This window comes from Eriocheir sinensis, chromosome 33 (assembly GCF_024679095.1).
Source record: "Eriocheir sinensis breed Jianghai 21 chromosome 33, ASM2467909v1, whole genome shotgun sequence".
Classification (NCBI taxonomy): domain Eukaryota; kingdom Metazoa; phylum Arthropoda; class Malacostraca; order Decapoda; family Varunidae; genus Eriocheir; species Eriocheir sinensis.
The window spans coordinates 11985756-11993393 of NC_066541.1; positions in this window are offsets into that span (position 1 = coordinate 11985756).

The following is a 7638-nucleotide window of genomic DNA, read 5'->3' on the forward strand; positions in this document are numbered from 1 at the left end:
GGCTCGCTTGAAGCTAAAACATATATGGGTAAAAGAGAATGGAGAAAAAGAGTAAAAATATATTACCTGGAGATAAAACTAATTTACTTCTACCTCTGTGTTTTATCTTCATGGAGAGAGAGAGAGAGAGAGAGAGAGAGAGAGAGAGAGAGAGAGAGAATAGTGGAGATAAAACTAATGGGTCTTCCCGTTTTATCTAAAGAGCCCAAATTCATGAGTTTCGCATTGTCGGAAACGTCGAGAGTGGGATGAGGAAACAATCTCTCTCTCTCTCTCTCTTCTGTGGTCTGATTTTCTATGTAAATCTATGTATGTAAATCTCTCTCTCTCCTTTCTCTTCTCTTTTTCTTTTTTCTTTCTTTCATTTCTTTATTCATTAATTTTATTCATTCATTCGTTCATTCATTCTTTCTTTCTTTCTTTCTTTCTTTCTTTCTTTCTCTCTCTCTCTCTCTCTCTCTCTCTCTCTCTCTCTCTCTCTCTCTCCTGCGAGAGGAAGAAGGATGCTGGCTACCTGTGTCTAATGATGCTCACCTGGGCTTGAGCTAAAAGGTGGAAATGAGCCGTAAATACTGTTTTTATGAGTCTCACGTGAGTTGTTATTATTGTTATTGTTATTGTCGTTGTTTTATGAGCCTTGTTGTTATTACTACGGTGATGTTGCTCTTAAGTGTTGAAAAAAGTTGGTGTTCGTGTTGATGTTGTTATTATTATTATTGTTGTTGTTGTTGTTGTTGTTGTTGTTGTTGTTGTGCTCCTACTTTTCATCCTCTCTTCCTTCTTGTTCTTGTACTTATTCATCTTAATCTTTTTTTCTGCTTCTTCTTTTTCATCATCATCATCATCATCATCATCTTCTTCTTCTTCTTCTCCTTCTCCTCCTCCTCCTCCTCCTCCTCCTCCTCCTCGTTTCAACATGATAGAGCACGTAATTAATACACATAACACATCTCTCAGTGCTTAAAAAGGAAGGGAATGAATAATTAGCTTAGTTTGTCCTCGTTAGCAGAGTGAATAATAATTTCCTAGAGCAATTACTTTTATTACCTGTTTTGTGAGGAATAGGCTACCTTGAGAGAGAGAGAGAGAGAGAGAGAGAGAGAGAGAGAGAGAGAGAGAGAGAGAGAGAGAGAGAGAGAGAGAGAGAGAGAGAGAGAGAGAGAGAGAGAGAGAGAGAGAGAGAGAGAGAGAGAGAGAGATACACTTCAAAGGATGATTCAGGGCTTTCTCCTTTCATGTCTTTTGTTCTTTTCTTCTTTTTCTTCTTTCTTATTTTTCTTTTCCTTCCGAGAAATGCACAAATAGGCGTAACTTGAGGCGCGGAATCCTTCTTTTACGGCTTATTTTCGACTCGTTGCTTTTGTCTTGCTCTTTTTATTTTGGTTGTGGAATTTAATTAAAAGACGGATCCTGTGTGCTGTTTGTGTTTTTTTTTTTTACTCCTGTTGTTTCGTATTATTTCTTCTTCTTCTTCTTCTCCTTCTTCTTTTTCTTTTTCTTCTTCTTCTTCTTCTTCTTCTCCTTCTTCTTCTTCTTTTTCTTTTTCTTTTTCTTCTTCTTTTTTTTTCATCTTGTTGTTGTTGTTGTTGTTGTTGTTGTTGTTGTTGTAGTTTTCTTTTCTTTTTTATTCTTTTTCGTCTTCAATTTCTCTCTCCCGCCCTCCCTTCCTCCGTTATCCTTCCTCCTCCTCCTCCTCCTCCTTCTCCCCTGAGCAGTAATTAACACCTGCCAGCGTCAGCAGGTGTACGGGGCAGGCAATTAATCAAACAATTAAGGTGTAAAGGTCACGGCTGCTCACGCCTGTCTGAGCATTATAATTATTCAGGCATTTTTTTGAATTCAGATATTTATGAACGTGTTGATTTATTTGAAGATTCACTCTTTTTATTTGTGTCTGTAGATGCTGTTTTTATTAATGTCAAGGGAAGGAAGGATGTATAAATGTAAATCTTGTTCGTATTTAAATCATTCAGTTCTGTTTTATATGTTTTTCTATAAAGGAAAGGAGAGGTTTATATTATCATAAATCTTTTACGGTTTTCACTTTTTTTTACATGAATAAGTAATAAATCAGGTCATTCCTTTTAGACAGATGAAATAAATTAAAATAAATCTCGAATTAATCCTTTACCTGGATTCTCTGATTATTACGAAAACCATAACTCACGAAAACTATCATCACCTTAAAAATATATACATCTCCATATCACAGTAAGAGTTTGTGTGTGCTTGTGGTTTATTTATTTTATACAATTACCTATTTATTTTTTCTTATTAGTTATTTTATCGTAATGTGTACGTGAGATAAACGGAGAGTTACAGGAAAACAAAAACCGGTAGTGACATTATTCCTTTGCTAACTGTTGACCGGTCTATGGGAGGCACTTAAGGTGAGAGAAGGGCATCTTACCTGCATGACGTCTCTGTCGCGTCACGCAGGTGTCAGCTGTGCCTGGCATGCGGGGGCGGCGCGGGCGTGGAGGGCGGACTTGTCTGATTTAGTGATGAAGATTTGGCCTTTAAAGTAGAAGGCTGGGAAGAGAGAGAGAGAGAGAGAGAGAGAGAGAGAGAGAGAGAGAGAGAGAGAGAGAGAGAGAGAGAGAGAGAGAGAGAGAGAGAGAGAGAGAGAGAGAGAGAGAGGCCGTTGCCCGCTCATCGACATATATGTATTCAATTGCAATATGTAAGATGTAAAAATAAATAAAGAAAAGAGAGAGAGAGAGAGAGAGAGAGAGAGAGAGAGAGAGAGAGAGAGAGCAGGGGGAGGTGGGGGTGTAGGGTGTAAGAGAGATCGAGGCAGAGAAAAAACAATGCGAAAAATCATTTAACCTCGTCTCTCTCTCTCTCTCTCTCTCTCTCTCTCTCTCTCTCTCTCTCGTCAGTAATCGCAGATAAATCTTTCTTCCCGTATTGATCTTCAATAAATTTTCCAGCATCTTATCAGTACAAGACGTGTGTGTGTGTGTGTGTGTGTGTGTGTGTGTGTGTGTGTGTGTGTGTGTGTGTGTGTGTGTGTGTGTGTGAGGAAAGAGGGACAGATGCAGGAATATAAGTCACTTTAATCAAGAAAACGCATATAATTCTCTCTCTCTCTCTCTCTCTCTCTCTCTCTCTCTCTCTCTCTCTCAAATATATCACAGCCTTGGTCCTTATTAGTATGTTGGATTTAAAGTCATATGTCGAAGAGAGAGAGAGAGAGAGAGAGAGAGAGAGAGAGAGAGAGAGAGAGAGAGAGAGAGAGAGAGAGAGAGAGAGAGAGAGAGAACACCCCCTCACACAGTACGAAGCAAGATGGCTGACGGCCCGCTTGAGGTTCACAAAATAATCACCTTTAAGTATTCATGTATTCCTGGCAGGGCGGGCGTTTTTATTTTCGTATTTGCATGTGCGTGTGTCCGTGTGTGTGTGTGTGTGTGTGTGTGTGTGTGTGTTCTACTCGCATCCAACTCGCATTCACATCATTAATATGTTTTTTCTATTCTATGCAGGTCAGTTTTTGAGGAGGGGAGAAACACACACACACACACACACACACACACACACACACACACACACACACACACACACACACACACACACACACACACACACACACACACACACACCTAAAAAAAGAGCAGCCAAGGTGAGCCAGGTGAAGAGAAGGAGGAGGAGGAGGAGGAGGAGGAAAAGGAGGAGAAGGAGGAGGAGGAGGAGGAGGAGGAGGAGGTGCAGTAACAACAACAAGATCAACACTAATAATAACCCCAATAACAATGACCATCAATCACCAGTAATATTCAACTCCATTGTGTTCGACTGCAGAGACGCTAAATGCTGTTATTAGGGCTGTTGTGCCTCTCTCTCTCTCTCTCTCTCTCTCTCTCTCTCTCTCTCTCTCTCTCTCTCTCTCTCTCTCTCACACACACGCACACACACACACACACACACACACACACACACACACTGGATTAGCCGCTTCGAGTAACATTTCCATCCTCCTTTAGAAGCGAGAGTGATGACCAGGTATTGTGATGTTAATGGACAGGTGTGTGTGTGTGTGTGTGTGTGTGTGTGTGTGTGTGTGTGTGGGTGTGTGTGTGAGCCGTCCAGAATAAAACGGGAAAAATGATCAATCGACTTTTAAATTGGACTTGAGGTAGAGCGATTTTGCAGGTAAATTGAATCACCGGAAGTTAGGTGAGCGGCGAGGAGGAGGAGGAGGAGGAGGAGGAGGAGGAGGAGGAGGAGGAGGAAAGATGGCTGGAAGAAAGGATGGAAGGAAGGAAGGAAGGAAAGAAAGCAATGGGGAAAGTGAAAGAATGAATTAAATGAATGAACGAATGAATGAATGAAAGAAGGAAGGAAAAAGGAAAGAAAGAAAGGAATAATGAAAGAATGAATGAATGAATGAAGGAGAGAAGGAAGGAAAGAAGGAAGGAAAAAGGAAAGAAAGAAAGGAATAATGAATGAATGAATGAAGGAAGGAAGGCAGGAAGAAAGAAAGGAGGGAAAAAAGGAAGGAAAGAAGGAAAGAGAGGAAGGAAGAACGGAAAGAAGTAGAAAAGAAAGGAAGGAACGAAGGAAGGAGGGAAGGAAGGAAGGAAGGAAATAGATGAAAATAGGTAAAAAGTAAAATCAAGAAGAGGACAGACTGGATAGGAAAATAGATTTAAAGTGATGATAAGGAGGAAGAGGAAGAGGAAGAGGAAGAGGAAGAGGAGGAAGGAAGGAAGATGGACGAAACGGGGTAATAAGGAAGAGAGAGGAGGACAAAGAAGGGCGGAGGGAAAAGACGAAATGATGATGATGATGATGTGGAGGAGGAGGAAGAGGAGAAGGAGGAGGAGGAGGAGGAGGAGAAGGAGGAGGAGAATAAAGATGTGGAGAAGGAATAAAGTGGACTAAATGGCGTTGTAAGGAAGATCAAGAGGAGGACCCAGGAAGATTCACGAAAGGAGGAGGAGGAGGAGGAGGAGGAGGAGGAGGAGGAGGAGGAGGAGGAGAAAAAAGATACAGGGAAGTCGAAGAAATGGAGTAAGGAGAAGGAGGAGGAGTAATACGCTGAAGGAAGGAAGAGATAAAGAGGATGAGGAAGAGGAAGAAGAGGAAGAGGAAGAGGAAGAGTAAGAGTAAGAGGGAGAAGAGGAGGAGGAAATGAGTGGTGGTAAAAGAAAATAATCGAGTTTTTTATTATTATTATTATTATTATTATTATTATTATTATTATTATTATTATTATTATTATTATTATTATTATTATTATTATTATTATTATTATTATTATTATTATTATCTTTGTTACCTGAGATGACAAGGTGTTTGGTTTTAATTAGGCTCCGATTACCTGAGAGAGAGAGAGAGAGAGAGAGAGAGAGAGAGAGAGAGAGAGAGAGAGAGAGAGAGAGAGAGAGAGAGAGAGAGAGAGAGAGAGAGAGAGAGAGAGAGAGAGAGAGAGAGAGAGAGAGAGAGAGAGAGAGAGAGAGAGAGAGGAAATATGAGAGGAACAAGTTTGATTGCCCAGGTTTCGACACACACACACACACACACACACACACACACACACACACACACACACACACACACACACACACACACACACACACACACACACACACACACACACACACACACACACACACACACGTTTATATAATTTATTTTTCACTCCAAAAAGCACATTTGAGTGATGGGAGGAGAGAGGAGAGGATGGAGGAAGGGAGGAAAGGGCGGATGGACTGAGGGAGGGAGAGATGAAGGGAGAGGGGAAGGGAGGGAGGGAGGGAGGGAGAGAGAAGTGAAGCGGAGCCGAAATTGACATTGTTGAAGTTATGAAGCGAGAGAGAGAGAGAGAGAGAGAGAGAGAGAGAGAGAGAGAGAGAGAGAGAGAGAGAGAGAGAGAGAGAGAGAGAGAGAGAGAGAGAGAGAGAGAGAGAGAGAGAGAGAGAGAGAGAGAGAGAGAGAGGGGTAAGCGAATGGAGAGAAAACAGAAAAACCAATAATCCGGATCGACATATATTTTTTTCCCTCCTTCCCTCCTTCATTCCTTCCCCTCTTCTTCCCTTCTTTCCTCCCTTCCTTCTATCCTTCCCCTCTTTTCCCCTTCTTTCCTCCCTTCCTTCTATCCTTCCCCTCTTTTTTCCCTTCTTTCCTTCCTTCCTTCTATCCTTCCCCTCTTTTTCCCTTTTTTCCTCCTCTCCTTCTATCCCTCCTCTCTTTTCTTCCCTTCTTTCCTCCCTTCCTTCTATCCTTCCCCTCTTTTTCCCTTCTTTCCTTCCTTCCTTCCTTCACCCCTCTCTTCCTTCCTTCCTCCATTACATTTCTTCTATTCCTCCCTATTAATCTCCTTCCTCCCTTCTTTCCTCCTTCCCTCCTTCCTTTCCATCTCTCTCTCCTTCAATCTCTCCAATTACGTGTTCCTTCCTTATATCCGTAGAAGGAGAGATGGAGGGAAGGAGGGAGGGAGGAAAGGGAGGAAAGGAGAGGAAATGGAGGAAAGGAAGGAGAGGAAGGACTGGGAGTAGCGATAGAATATTTGGTCACACACACACACACACACACACACACACACACACACACACACACACACACACACACACACACACACACACACACACAAGTGGTCTTTAGTGTCAAGGAGAACAAACAAACAAACAAACAAAAAAAAAACACAAATCCTGAGCCATGTTTGCACGGAAGAGGAGGAGGAGGAGGAGGAGGAGGAGGAGGAGGAGGAGGAGGAGGGAAGTGAAATCGAAGACAAAAGTGTTGAGGAGGAGGAGGAGGAAGAGGAGGAGGAGGAGGAGAAAGGATAGAGGGTGATAAGAGCCTTTGAGAGAGAGAGAGAGAGAGAGAGAGAGAGAGAGAGAGAGAGAGAGAGAGAGAGAGAGAGAGAGAGAGAGAGAGAGAGAGAGAGAGAGAGAGAGAGAGAGAGAGAGAGAGAGAATGCACAACTTTGTTCGCTGTAACGTTTCAATTGAGTGAATGTAATTTTTTTTCTTTTCATATTCGTGTCCTGTCACGTTTACTCTCTCTCTCTCTCTCTCTTTTTCTCTGTGGCGCACTGGTTACAAGGGTGGCTGAAAGTGGATGTGTTCGAATTCCACTTAAATTCCTCCTAAATTCCACGTAAACTCATATTTTTCCCCCAAAGTCTAACCTCAAATTAGTGGAACCGGATCCTGTGTTTGTGCGTGTCCGTGTGTGTGTGTGTGTGTGTGTGTGTGTGTGTGTGTGTGTGTGTGTGTGTGTGTGTTTTGTGCTTTCATCTAATCCATGTATACTTTTTTTCGTATCTTTATATAACGAATTTAATGTTTTTTTTCTTTTCTTCGTCAAACCCAATTAAAGTTTCTTCATCCGACCTTTTGAATTAAACCTTTATTGTATATTCATAATTATAAGAAGTTTAACGTATTTCTTGTATTATCTTGTATTCACTTTAATTTTTTTCCGTCTGCGTCCCTCTCTCGCCCTTTCCTTCCTCCCTCCATATCAGTCCCTTTGCTTCCCTCTCCTCCCTTCATCTCTTTGTATCCATCCAAGTTAATATCTTTTAGCCCATACCTCCATCTGATCAAATATATTACCATTTTCTTTTTCTTTTGTATCCTTATCATGTTAATTAATCGATATTCCTGTTCTAATCTTGTCTATTAA